Genomic DNA, 15,979 nt, shown 5'->3' with positions numbered 1-15,979 from the left:
GTACAGAGGACATACAGTATGTCAAGGGTGGAATGTTTTTTGTGAATGTGGCACTGATCTCATGGGAATGTCCTTGGTATAGTGGTTGTAATACCACACTGCTATTTGTTTGGCACTGTTGTTTCGACATATTATCAGGGGGGGTTGATCCTAAGGAACACACTGCAATGGACTCCTGTTTTGGGTGAATGATCATACAGCAGTATCTGTTATGGCAGTCATGGGAATAGCTGACTATTGCTAGTATCTGAGTTGTATACACATGGTTGGTATCTTTGCACACTGTGGAATATGACATGTGTAATCAAGCAGTGGATACTGCCAGCTATTCTGTTCTTGCTATATCTCTACATAGTGTACTTCCACTTATGTGATCCTGACACGTGTTCTCATTTTGTTGTCTTTTATGAAGCAAGTGTGCCAGACAATGTGCCCCCTTTATGGATCCTGAGAATGATATCATCCTGGAAGGCCTCTGTCAGCATCATGAACTCTTACTGTCCAGGGGGAGGCATGACAGGGAACAGCAGGCAACATTGCGGTCTGACCTTGCCAGTGATGTGAATGCCATGTGTCAACAGAACTGGACATATGAGCAGGTTTGATGTCATGCCATGGATATGATAAATGCTGCATGCAGAAGAGCAGTAGAAATGGCCAGGGATAGTGGTGTCACCAGTGGAAGGTCTGCAGCAGAACAACCACTCTCAGCCACTGAGAAATTCCTGGTGAACCTAGGAACACGCAACAGCTCCCAGGCATCCATCACACCATATATCATGGATGTGAATGCCACAGTTTCCACAGTAGAGAAGCATCCAGGTAGGCTCACTTTGGTCAGCATTGGCAAACTATAGCATTCAGTGTGTCAGGGTGTAGATACTTTTACGTGGGTGTCAGGAGTTTGTTCTTTGGTGTGGAGAAGCTTAACTGCAGTTTGAATTTCATGCTGAGATTGTGATGAATATATCAGTTAACAAAGTAACTGCTGTAAATGTGAGATACATGTACACATTACCCTGATATAGTGCCACATGCAGTGGTGTTTACATTACCTCTCCCTCAACTTTTCACAAGTCCCAAAGGAGTCGGACAAGGCTGTGGTTCTGCTCCTGGTAAGCACAACACTGTTTTTTTACAGATGTAGATTTATGGCAATGTATTGCCTAAAATGTCATCCCAGGCCTGCTGGCTGGATTGCTGTACAGTTGGCATGATTGCCAACTGCACAGATATTTCCTGACTGTACAAACTTTAGAGTCATACCTATACCTTGTAGTTATGCCAACACTGATAGATTTGACACTATTGCAAGGACATTACAGATTGCCATATGTGTCAATTGGGCAGAGTCTTCACAAATGTCAGTGTACCTCATTGCTGCTGATGAGACTGCAGTGTAAACAGCTTTTATTTACAAGTAACTGCATCTGTTTGTGGGAAAAGTAATGTCTTCATGTCTTACTATATGAGCTAGGGGGTTAAACAGATCTGTAATCATGACAACAGTATATACAGCTTGACATAGATTGCAATATAGTACTGCAGAGCATAATAGCGCAGGCATTAATGTACCTATTTTCCCTTTCTAACACAGGTGACCAGGGGGGTTATTCTCTGTCCCCTACACAATCTGATGTCCATGTCCCTTCAGACTCTGATGATGATGGTGGCCAAAGTGAGGCACAGGTGGAGAGGTTTCAGGAGCTGAATCTGTCCCAGAGGTTTACATCCTTCTTCTGCCCTCATTATCACTGCACACAGTCGGTATGCCTACACATACCCAATCCCCAGAGGCCACATATATTTCACAGTCAGAACATTAAACAGGAAAGTGTAGCAACTATGACTCCAGTGAGTGTAGACACTGACCATAGATAGACAGCTGGCAAGGTTCCACACAGGTGGTTTGAGAGGAGTGCTCATAGGGGGCATGCTGTCCTTCCACCACCTGTTGCAAGTGTCTCATCACGGGTCACTCGGAGTATGTTTTGGGCCATCATGCAGGCACAGGCATGTTATGAAAGGAACTCCAGATGCATGCTCAAGGTTATGGATGCGTAGGTGTGTAGTGCAGGTAATACATGTGTTAGTTCTGTCTTAGATAAGCAGGAGGTACACTGTGGGATCTGACACCTCCCTGTATGGGAGCCATACACATCCCCTCCAAAGCATGTAGGACACAGACTACACATGGTGGATCTTGACACGGACTGCATCGGACATGTTATCTGCAATGTGTATTGGTTTATCATGGAACCTGTGTGGCTGCTACAGTTGTAAGATATGCCTGTGTTGTGACCTAGCAAAGGTGCAATTACACTCAATGATAGGTGTGATGAATGCCAAATATGGTATGGCGACATTCTGGGATTTACATGCCATACCTTTCTGTATAGGTTGTACAAAATTGAGTGGATCCCCACATCTTACCAACCAGTGACAATCAAAGGCTACAATACTCTCTGTGTCCATATGTCGATGGGTATTGGTTCAACTGTCTGCAATGACTGCCCTCCTCTCCTTCCTAGAAACAGTAAATAGAGCTCGTGATTCTGGCTTAATTGTTTCTACATTGCTACTAGACCTCTCCAAAGCCTTCGATACCATCTCACATAGCCTGCTCATTACTAAGCTCTCTGAACTTAACCTTTCTTCTTCCTCCTTGAATTGGTTCTCCAGTTACCTATCCAACCGAAATCAAGCAGTAAAATGGAAAAAAACTACCTCCTCATTTCTTAGTACCCCCACAGGTGTTCCACAAGGCTCCATTCTCAGTCCTGTTCTCTTCAACATATTTATAAATGACTTTCACAAATCACTCCCTTTCTCTAACATCATCCAATATGCAGATGATTCAACAATCATTTGCTCAGCCACCCCTATCACTACACTTCAAAAACTAACTCAGGATGCTTTCTCTACAACAGAGCAATGGATGTTAAAAAACCACCTTGCTATTAATGCCTCCAAGACCAAACTTATGATTTTTACTCCTTCTACAGCTACTTCTCTCAATATGAATACATTTTCAATCATTAGCCAAAATAACTCACCCCTAGAATTGGTGTCAGACACCAAACTACTAGGGGTACAAATTGACAACCAACTTAAATTTACCTCTCACCTACAAAAAAAACATCAAAAAGACCCATCAAAAACTTGGTATGCTCTATAGACAAAATGCATACCTTACCTCTGCCACTAGAACAACTCTCGCTACATCCTTCCTTCTCCCCTCCCTTCTCTATGGCGCCCCACTCCTAACTAACATCAAATCCTCTCTCAAAAAACAACTTTCCTCTTGCTACAATAAAAATGCAAAATTCGCCACTAGCCACAAGTCTTCTACCCACCACTGTGTTTCCCTCCAGAAACTAAAATGGCTAGAGCTTCCTAATCAACTAACTTACACACAACTAACTCTAGCCCACAAGCTTATCCTTAATCCCTCCCTCAGTCCTTCCCTATCTTCTGCTTTTAATATGCACCTACCCAATAGAGTATTAAGATCAAACAATCAAAACCTACTCAAATTACATAAACCTACTCATCCCCCAGGCACAAACCTTCTATCCTTCAACCTAGCTCGCCTCTGGAACTCCCTTCCCCCACTCATCCGCACCACCTCTAATCACACTGCTTTCAAAAAATCCCTTCATACACACCTGACATCACACTGGGAATGCTCCTGCTCCCACCCTACATAACCTACTCTTCACCTACTTTCATACCTTCATGCTCTGCTCACATCTTTAAATCAACCAGATAAGTCCATATAAATTATTAGACTCCATATCCCTCCTCTTCCCCCACTTCATCAGGTCATTGTACCTCCTCTTCCTTTCTAGTAACCTGTTCTCTTAACTACTCTGCATAAATGGATAAGCTCATGCTAAATAGTTAATTCATTTTCTGCAATGTATTTTAAATGCACACTTGCTGAACTACTTGATATTGCTTTATTTTTAACTGTTGTACCTATTGTTAAACTTTGTTTGTATCTAAGAATGTATGTTCATAAGTACAAAAAATGTATTTTTTGGAGCTTGTCTCCCCAGGACTCCATTGAAAATGGGTTCATTATGGCCCAATGGACTATCCTGGTAAACCAACTACAATAAATAAATAAATAAACTAAATAAACTGTCTGCAGTGTGTGGACACTACTATATTTTCCAGGGGTGGGTGACTTCCAAGTGGATATTAGTGTGCAATCCTTGGCATTTACTATTTGTCAATGGCTCTGACAACAACTGAATGTGTGTCTCAGGCCATCCTGGATAACTGTTGGTTCTGTGTGGAATTCAGTGACAGCTCCTAATATGCAATCACCTGCTAATAGGTTCATAGGTTCATACTAGGCTATCTGCCCTAGGGCATTTATAAGCCTAGGCAGAATGTGTTTGGCTTTCGCCACCCATTTTAAATTTATTTTGCTATGCCCTTTTTCGAGGTTAGTATACTGTGCCTCTGTCTAACAGTGACACAGAAGTGATACCCGGGGTAAACCTACGATCTCTCATCCACTCATCAAGATTCCTCTTGAAGAGAGTCAATGAGGGACTCTGCCTAACTTGGACTGCAATTTTATTCCAGAGTGAAGGGAGCCTCTGAGTTATGAATCTGTCCCTCCAGAATGTCCTATTTATTTCAGTTCTGAGGTTCAAGTCTCTTGAGCGCATAGCTCGATGGGATTTGGATTTTCTGAGGTGCAGCATGTCCGTTAATTCTGAGTTGGACATGCCTTTATACGTCAGGCACAGATCGCCTCTGAACAGGCGGTATGCCACTGAGTAGAGCTGGAGTTTCTTTAACCGGGCAGTATATGGCATCTGTTTGAGCCCTTTGATCCTCTTGGTGAGGTACTTTTGGGGTCTTTCCAGTTGCTGCAGGTGTATGGCAAGGTACATCCCAAAAGGGGCATTGTACTCAATTATGGGCCTGATGAGGGATGAGTAAAGAGGCACGATGACCTCCCCTGATCTAGATGTGAATTGGCAGTGGCCGTGACTGCAGACAAGGGAATGGCTACAAAGGTGACTCCAATAATGATGTCTGAGAGAAGTCTACTGGTGACTAGCATCAATGGTGCATAATGGGTCTCAAGGCTATCTTCTCAGATTATGACTGTCAGACACTTGGCTATCCACCAGCTGTCATACCATTCTGTAAATAACCTAGAGATTTTCCAGCAAGGCCTGCTGGCCTAATATTCCCAAGTGCCTTGACAGGCATGGCAGGTTGAGTAAGTCATATTCCCATCATCCATTACATACTGTAAAACTCAATGAGGCCCACCAGTTAGGGTAGGTAGGTATCATCTGCCCTTGAGCAAAACAAATTGTGCTTGGTCCATTGTCAGTAGGTGTACAGCATTATTACTGATCATATCCATGCCAACTCCTTTCATGGCTTTACATATCAGGTGACTAACATATCTGGGAACACTGCTTGGTACTGCATGTTAGTTGTCCTCTGTGCAACTAAGTATTGCAGTTACTTCCATCATGTTCCAAGAAAAGAGTCATCCAAGGTGTCTGTACAGAGCGCAGACAAGCAATGGAGGGAAGTGTAATATGTATATGCTGTGAAGGTAAGGTGGGAAGCTTTACACAGGTATTCTGCATTTGGACAGTACTCAAGTGGTGTGTACTACAAGGATACAATTACATTGTGAAGAATGCAGAAAACAGGGGAGTCCCCTGAATTGCCGGTGCCTGGCTACTACTACTGCTGCTGGTCTAACCAAAACCACTCTGTCATGGGATACCATGCTCCAATACTTTTTCTGTCATCACATGAAAAATGTTACAATGAAGCTCATGATGAGTAGCAGGACACAGCCTGTTTTTTCATCCACATGGTTGTCCCACATCATGAAAGACTCTGTAGGCTTCACATACGTTCCTCCAAGTAGATACCTTGATTAGCAACCTGAACAATTAGTTGGCTTTTGCATGTGTTATTCCTTCCAGGCTTGGTGGCATATCTCTAGGGAGTTGACCAGATGATGATTAGGAGCAAAGCTACAGTGTCACAATATAATGTGCAACATCCAGTGAAATAGATGTCCAAGCTTTCTGAGACAAGCAGCACAGTGATGGTGATCTATTTCAGGTGACAATTTCACAGCACTTTAGGCGTCCTGCCCTACTGCAGAGGACTGGCCACATTTGGCCAAAGTGTGTCCATCTGCCACATGTCCTAGGTATGTCATATTGTACAATTATGTACCCAACACACAAGTCTGTGTTCCCACATCATGTTGCACAACAATCAGCTTGCTGTGTGGTTGCTTGACAGGCATTGTACGCTTGCAAGGGCAACATAATGTTATCAAAGTTGAACAAGTCCTTTGTGCATGCACGGGCATCCACATCTTCACTGCAAGGTATGCCTACAAATGCTGTGTTTCAGGCTGTCAACTTCAAGGGTGTGGCAGCATGACTCTAACTTTGCAGGACTTGCAGAGTGTCACACTTGTAGGTATGGTATTGGGACCAATGACAGGATTATGGTTAATCCAAAGTCCACATGGCTGGCAAAGTAGTCTATGGCATACTGCCAGGTGCTGTGCTACCTTAGGGTACCTACATAAAGGTGACAAGTCACATTTCTCCATCTGTCATGACACTGCCTAACAATGATGTACTGTGATGTACACACAAGCATGACTGCATTGCTAATAGCATTATCAATGACTGCTGATGACATGTGCACAGTGTACCCAATACTCTACTCCTATGCCACACAAGCAGAACATGTGACAGATGTGACTGTACTTCAAACCTTGATTGTATAGTGTCTCACACAGCAGTCAGTACATATGGTAATGAGCATTTGTCAATATGTACAGTTCACCTCATGCAACAGCTGCACCAACAACACACACACCTGCATGTGTGCAGCTCCATACCAGACACATCACCAAACACCAGACTCCTCAGACAATCCTACCTCTGGAGAACAAAGTACACATAATCATACATGCACCACTGATTCACCAGACACACACCTGAGGCACAACACAAAAGCAGACCTATTATTCATATGAGAGTAATCTTGAGATACATTGATGTCCATGTCACCAGGCTACATATGGGAAATGTCACAGTTAGCTGTCTGTGGGTTGACATGATACTCCATACCACATACTGCCACAACTCAAGGAATATCAGGTGACATAATGATGACATCATATTTCCTGCAGGTGTGTATGACTAGGGACATACATCACCAGACTGTATGTAGACATATGACTGAGCTTACACACTCTGTGTCTGTTTTGGGTATGCCCATAACTTTCAACTGCATTTGACCCTCACCTAGGATGATGGCTCAATACACACAGAAAATGAGGGACATCAATAGCTGCCATAGTGTGTTGTGTCATTGTAAGGGGATCCACTGCATGTCTGCCTGGGATGACTTGATCAACAGATGTCAATGCTTTGCCAGAGACTGCCTTTATCTGTCAACCATTGGATTTTGAGTACTGGTCAAGGCTGCTGACACCCACACAGTGCATCTTATAGGTGCTATCTTGAGGGAAAACATTCCAATAAGAACGCCATCTTCATACAGCATCATGGTTATGCTGCTACACAATGGGAATTGCAACAATAAACGCCACTCTGTGGAAGGTGTCCCCACTTCGGAATATGCAGACATTTGTGCAGTCAGACACCTGGTTCACAGGTATAGACAGCACCACAGACATACCAGACTATATGTCTTTCCATATGTTCAGATCTCAAACTGGCAGTGTGCAAGGTAATGCAGGTGGTGTATACATATTCATTAATGATAGATACACATCCAGAAATTAGTGAAACACTATGCTTCTTGGAGACACTGCAGGTGCTATTCACTGCTGGAAAGAAACCTAATCAAACCACTGTCAGCTACAGGAGCAGCTCCATGAATCCAGACATCCATTGTCCTTATTTAAATGTACATGTGTCTATCAAGATATATCAGTATGCCATGGTTTGGAGTGACCTTAAGTAACCACCAACTGTATTACTTACTTGTGCTGAAGCTCACTTGCCCAAAGGTTAGTTCACATCCTAACTACAATGCTCTGAACCAGTGGCATGGCATCCCCACAAGGGGAGGTGACGTAGTGTTTCATGTATTTCCCAATATAGGTGACCACTGTAAGGTCCTCCCTGGTGAGATCTGAACACAGATCAGTTTCATTAAAACTATCAGACCTACCACCCCCTTGCAGTAAATACAGAAATATACTACAGCAAAGCAATGTATTATCCCCTATCGGATGGTTTACATAGAGTGACTGTACCTCCAACATCATATGGGACAGGTAAGTATACAGAGCTCTACACCCATGCATTATCTAAGCAGCAGTACAACTGCAAAGACTCAGCTGTACCTGATAGGAGGAACATGAGCTCCTCAAGGCACAGCAATCCTAGATGGTGGACATCTGCCATTAGCAGGCTGTACAATGAGAGGTAGACATTGCTGTTTGACAGTTGGGGTGAGGGTGCACCCTAAAATGGAGGCACAACCTCCTCAGCTAAAACAAGCACATACTGTTTATGTGACATCATGTAGAAGCAATATGTGACAAAATCAGCCTCCTTCACAAAGCAGACACACAATGCACAGTGTAGTTACATGTATAACCTCAGAGGACAGGCCCAGATTGTCAGTGAACTCGTACATAATGATACCATATATAATGGGTATGTACTCATACATAACCTGTTGTTCCACATGTTCTGTGTCAACTGCACTCCCCTGTCCTCACCTCATGTGCCACATGGCATTCATGCAACCTGTCCCATACCTTCCATATCTGCAGAGCAGGTCATAACTGTCTTCTCTATGGGGCATACACACCATCTGTTGGACAGGCTAACATCCCAGGCTGTGTCCTACATGGGATCCACCAAGAATTGCTAACACCATTGGGAACTCCTTGCAATCATACTGTAATGACTGGCTGCATCTCAAATGACTAGACAATGGCAACTGTTATCTCCTTGTACAGAGGTAGTGCATCCACCTACCACCAGAACTATAGATCTTTTTGCCTGAGTAGACATATCTGTACACCGGTGAGGCAAATCATCATGTAGCTAATCAGCAAATATATACTGTATGTGATCTACAGTTGACTGTACACAGTTTGGATGTCTGACAGAGTGATCATAGCTGTTAAACATGGTGGACATGTCCGAGGAAGTCACCAAGGACCTGGGTGTGGGGACATCAGGGTATACAACCCCCTGAATGTAATCAAGCAGTGTGACTCTAACCCCCACTCAGGCATGATTGACACAAGCACCCACTTAGGCATCCACTGCAATATCATTATATAGGGGCCACTAAGTGGCTCATTTATGGTACACATACTCAAAATAGGGAAATTCACCTCCAACAGCTGATCTGTAAGCAGCAGTGTGCAACAGGGCTTAGTCCTGTTCCCTGTACTGCTTGGGATCCATTTAAACATGATACAAGTAAATACTGACTGTCTGTGGCAGACAATGTTGGCTGATGCCTGCAAACTGTGAGTGGGCATAGACTCTGTGAGTTATGTCAGTATCCTACAAGAGGGTATTGATGAACAAATGCCTGCTGACATACTACTGGCCATAAACTCCATGCAAATGTATATATGCAGTATCCTTTCCATCTGTAACACCTATGTTCCTGTTAAGTAGCACATCAAGTGCAACATGTGATGTACATACTCAGGGGTGGTAGACCTGGGCACACAGGCCTGACCACACAGGTTTGCACTTAATGTACCTGAGATCACCATGTCTCCCCAGTGGTAAGATGGGAACTGTATGTCATAACTGAGGGTACAGTCATCTAAAATTGACATACTCATAACTTCCATGTACTCTTTCCTCAACATGCCAATATTTGAATGCAATGCCCATTTGATACTGTATCTTTCCAAGCACTACTGGCAATTGCACACAACACAATGGTCCCTTACATGGAAACTTCACTTCTTCATTATCTGCTCAATGGGGTTCATCTGAAATCAGTAGTCATCATAGCCTGTGGCATATAGACTACTCACAGGAGATCTGTGCCTTGCATACAGGGCAATGTGTGATCCTCCTTGATTGGAAATGCTGCATATTTGTAGGTGACATGGTACATGGATTGCTCACTCTAAGAACATTAACCTGGTATTTGACATTAGTAATATATGCTGGTGGGAAAGATTTGTCTAGCAGACTTTAACATACCTTTGAAACAGAATCCTGCCTAACTGCAAACAGAACAGCTCAGTGGACCTTGTCAGATGCCATGTGTATGACTGACTGGGTGACCATCATTTCACCACAGGGCTTCTGCCTGTATCCCTCACGGACAAGGGCAATATGTGCTGATCATGAGAATAATGGTATAAACTTGGTTAGGATTGTGAGGTCTGCAGGGTCTTTATGCTACTAAAGTTCAAAGATCTTATGATTCTATAAGTTGTTGCAAAATGCTGTAACAGCCACACACACAAACCTGGCTGCATTGAGGATAGCACTACTTCCAGTTAGAGGACATTGCACAGCACACATATAATGCAAGTTGTCTGCATGTAGATTAGAACACTACCTATCTACTGGTACACACTACAGATTACAGTATGTGATGCACATGTTACACCTTAAGTCTGCTATTACTATCTCTTTAGGACATCTCTTGCTTGATGACATAAGCAGGACTAGTTGTGGTCAGGCATTTGGAGGCCCACATTACTTGCTACAACCAAAATAGTGCAAAACCCTACCCTTTTCTAAGTTATTGAAGTGATCATATCTAAGTCATATAGAGATACACACACACACACACACACACACACACACACACACACACACACACACACACACACACACACACACACACACACACACACACACACCAAGTGTCCTGCAGTGAAATTAGATCCCCTACCTAAGTACTGTTACACACTATACATCACAGTACATATCACTGACACCACTGCTTATGATGACATTACATTGGCAGCTGGTATGCTTAAGGTCAATGCCATCAGCAGGCCTTGTACAAGAGGGTAGTTTGGAAAATGGCAGAAACTTACAAAGCCAAAAATTGCAGAATTATTGCAGCCTTACAATCAATGAGGGATTCTCAGTTGTCTTGCAGGGGGTACACACACACACACCCCAAGTGGCCTGTAGTGATAGTAGAACCTCCATTTCACTACCTTTACACACTAGGGATCACAGAAATTATTGCTTGTTCCACAGATTAAGTCGGATATTGCAAGGATAACTGGCAGTCTTAAGGTCGATGACATCAGCAGGCCTTGTAGAACAGGGCAGTTTTGAAAATGGCAGCAACTTACAGGTCAGAAAGTGCAGAGCTATTACAGTTTCATAGTCAATGGTAGATTCTCAGTTGTTTTGCAGGGGCATACATGCACACACGCACACACACCAAGTGCCGTATACTGAGATTAGAACCCCTACCTAATTACTCTTACACATTATAGATCAAAGTACTTATCACACCCAACATGGCTGACGGCTGTATTAAACACAACTGCAGGCAAGCTATTTGTGGATTACACAATCTAGGCTTGTGTTGAACAGCATCTATGGTGTGCAGAGTGAAATTTCTTCATACTGTTATCTGCATCTAGTAGCCCAGCAGTCAGAAAAGTGTTATTTACCCTAGCTATGTGGCTATAGTTACCAGTTTAGCCATATTTGGTTTGCATTTGGATGGGCAAGTCTGTGGGCAAGAGCAATGTGCCGTCTCCATGCATGCATAGACAATATTATACATTATACCACCTGCTCACCTGTTGCTGCTTGTATGATGACATCCAGCAGGCACAGGGGTTTGTAGGTAAGTGCATTATGTACTGTTGAGCCCTTACTTTGGATCCTTTCAGCGACATTATAGATGTATTATAGTGCACTATTACTCACTATTATCAGGGTATGTAGGACAATACAGACATCCACATACATATTTATGTATATAACAGGGATGTATATAGAAATGTAATTGTGTGTGTGTATTATGTATATATATATATATATATATATATACATATATATAAAGTGTATGAACATGCTCAGTGGGATTGTCAGTGCTTCAGGCCACACCTACCTATATTTCAGTCCGAGATTTTGTGTGTTACAGACAATGACTTCTGCCCCTGCGTCTGCCGTACTGCACTTCACTCAAATTGTCCACAGCATTTTCCAGCGGTTAATAATCTCACACCACCCAGACTGACAGTCTGTAAAATAACCAACACAGTACTTCACATCTAAAGACATGGATACTTTCAGATTACAACCATCAACACCATTACCCATGCTAATATCTTTGTCCACTGAGCCACATAAGTTGCCAGATGGAAAGAAGTGTTTCATCACACAATCAGCAGCATCAATATGTATGTTGTTATTCCTGCATTAAGTGAGACATATAATGTATGATCAATTTCTATGTTACTGCCCTGAGATTGCCTGGACTGCTGATATACCATTGATGAGTTATTGTTACAGCAGTTATATGAGGGCACTGCTGTTTTGGGGGTGGGGGAACAACACCCCATGTTCTGCTGGGATACACAGTAGTCCAAATATAATGTAACCCCTCTGTTTAACAGCTGCCTTGACTACTGTCATGATTATTTCATGCATGAGGCCTAGTGATTATTAAAGGATAGTGGACTGGGTATCTGTAGTCCCATGTGGATGTTATGTCTGTCCAAATAGTCCACTATGTTTACTTGCATAAATGTAGCAGATCGATACATACCATACCATACCATACCATATCCTTACAAGTACTCTGTAGTTTAGAGACTTACCTTGCAGATGCGGCAGTTGACAGAACTGTAGTTCAGGGCTGACTTTGTCTGATGAAAGCAGTACACAGCCAATACATGGATAAGTACAGGTTGTGTGTGTTGCCTGGCTTCAGGTTTAATATATGTGTGTGAGTAGGAGTAAAGTGCCAGTCCCTAGGTCCCTAGTTGTCAGTGAATGTGCTATGCTTTTTCTCTTAGCCAAAGCCAGGGCATACTGAGCATGCCTACATCTGTCTACAGGAACATCAGCAGGGGGTTCCTTCTCTGATTTTTTCCTGTGACTGTGGCTGTGGTGACCTAGGCACTAATGGGGGTGAGTATATATCCCTTCCCTTTGTTGATCCTGTTGCAGTTGTTTCCACAGGATCAGATTGTGTAGCAGGGCACATACTGTGAACATATGTGCACATGTGCCTGGAAAGTACTGCATGGCTCCACCAGATATATCAAGGCACTGGAACCATGACTTCAGAAGCACAAATACACACTCTATGATGTTCCTAGTTGTACTTGTGCCACATTATGGAATTCTTCTGCGGGTGTGTGTGTATTTCTTACAGATGTCGTCATCCATGGTTCCAGGGCATACCCAGCATCCCCCAGTAAATGGTCATGTGGGATGCCCCCCCCAGCAAACATCTGGTACAGCTGTGATGCATGCCAGATATGGGAGCTGTAATAACTGTCAGGGCTGCCAGCAGGCACATTCAGGATAATCCCCAGGGCATTGCCATGACCTGACAGTTGATGGAATGGTACCCCTTCCGGCAGTCATAGATTCTACCCTCTTCATCGGGTGGGGCCTGGATGTGTACATGAGTGCAATCTATGGCTCCCAGTAATTCAGGGTAGTGTGCTACCCAGTAGACATGTCGCATATTGCTGGCCCTTACCTCAGCAGTGGGGGGAGAAGATATTTGCTCACTGGCATGTGTTAGCATGACATCCTGGTACTAGTGGAGTATCTTGCATGCAGATGCCTGTGAGACCCCCATCATGTCCCCAGTTGCTCTTTGGAAAGTACCTGGAGCTAGTATCGTACGGGCTACACATGCCTTTGTTTCCACTGGGATGGGTTCCCCTTTATTGGCTGTGGCTCTGAGTTGAAGGCGGCAGAGCTCAGAGAGTTCTTGTAGTATGTCCCTGTCCACCTTGTAGTGCTCTACCAGCTGTAGCTCATGTAGCTCCTGAAAGGATTCCCTAGGCCTGAACACACTTCTACTTCTCTGCATAGGCCTATTGTCAGCAGCACCAGCAGCACTGGCTTCACGGTCTAGCATATACAGATGTAGCAGACCTGCAACAGTACCTAGCATTATCTCAGTTAAAATTCCCAAGTATGTACTCCAGTGGTCTGAGGAAAATAAGAATATAGGGTGTATGCATATTTTATACAGTTCTGCTATAGGTGCAGAATGTGTGATTGGCTAACTATAAGGCATTCCACCTACCTGGAATATAATTAACAGCATTTAATGGTCCTATGTCAGTGGACAGCACCATGCACAGCACCGTGCAACACCTGCAGCATAGCTTATAGAAAGGTCAAAATGTCTAACTGAATACATCCAGTGTGAGAACATGCTCAGCTAGGTGACATGCCACACAAACACATGAACCTAAGCTTAAAAGAGCTTAGAAGTGAGAGGACACACCCTGCTGATGTCAGCCACATCCTGTGTAAACATCAACATGGTGTAAGAGCCTACACGAAGGGGATATGTGGACAAGATTACTCCTTTCTGCTATTCAGCAACCCCACCTCATTTGCATACTAATCCATGCTGTCAGCCTAGAAATTACATTCTTCATAGCCCTATCACCTTAGCAGCAGCAGCAATGCATCACTGTAGGGACCCCATGCAATTTCCTATCATACATTTCTGTCAGATACCATAAAATTATTTTTTTCTCTCAGTTTTTTAAGTTTCCAAGAACTAGGTAGTGTCCAAAAAATACTAGTAATAAAGAAAAAGACACAAACGGAACCACAGGCACTAACACACTCCAGTTGTAGGAGGTAATTCCTCTCGATAGTGAAAACAGTCCAAAACAATTCCAGAACACCAACTTCATCAGAATACATTAAAATCATACCCTCCATGCCTTATATAGTAATACCAATTAGTATCCACAATTAATACATACAAATTACGTTCATTTAAAGTGCAACAGCCTCATTGAAAGAAATAAAGTGCTTTAATAAAATAATGTTGGTTGTGTATATAGTACCATTAGCCAGTCCATCAGGACCAACTCATGAATTACATAATTATTTAAAAAATTAACTTATTTGTGTTAAAAATATGTGTTTTAAAATATGTAATATACATACTAAAATGTTCTTAGAATAGTGGGGCAAAAAAAAATGTTTAATAATTTATACAAGAAAATAAATGATTCCTTTTGTGTTACAGTTAACAAATAGATTTTTAATAGTATTACCTTTCTAGTATACAAATTTCAGTAAGGTCATTAAAGAGTTGACTAGGGTATCCCCTGTTCCATTCTTGTTTTAAATGGTCATTTATCAGAACACACATCCTGCTAATAACAGTTTGTCCCTTTAATACCCTTTTTTTGAAAATAGAATATTTCTATCAAAGTTGTAGGTAAATTTTAGAAATTCAGTGGTCAATGAAAGTAGTCTCATAAAAGTTGTTGGCAGCATTTGTTCTGGAATTGTTTTGGACTGTTTTCACTATCGAGAGGAATTACCTCCTACAACTGGAGTGTGTTAGTGCCTGTGGTTCCGTTTGTGTCTTTTTCTTTATTACTAGTTTTTTAAGTTTCCCATTAAGCATGTTTGTGCACTGCAGCACATAGCACAAACAAGCCAAAATTATTAAGAAACAAAATTATTAATTTAACTTATTCCCTTTAAACTTTAGGACATACAGACTAACAGTTTTGCACATATGTGTATGTGGTCTTACATTTTCAGGGGATTTATGTCCACATTTCTGCAGTTTCACACCCCCTTTTGTCTGTCTAAATGTCTGTATGTGGAATTTTTCCATGTACACTATAGACACTGCCACAGGGTCTGAACAGATACCTTTGAGCATGTTGGCTCACTCTACCTGCCTCATTTGCATGATATTTACCTGCTTATGAGGCCATTTGCATGCCAGT

This window comes from Protopterus annectens, chromosome 1.part0 (genome assembly GCF_019279795.1).
Source record: "Protopterus annectens isolate FY-2018-M chromosome 1.part0, PAN1.0, whole genome shotgun sequence".
In the NCBI taxonomy this organism is placed as follows: Eukaryota; Metazoa; Chordata; order Ceratodontiformes; family Protopteridae; genus Protopterus; species Protopterus annectens.
Note: the sequence above shows the minus strand (reverse complement) of the source record.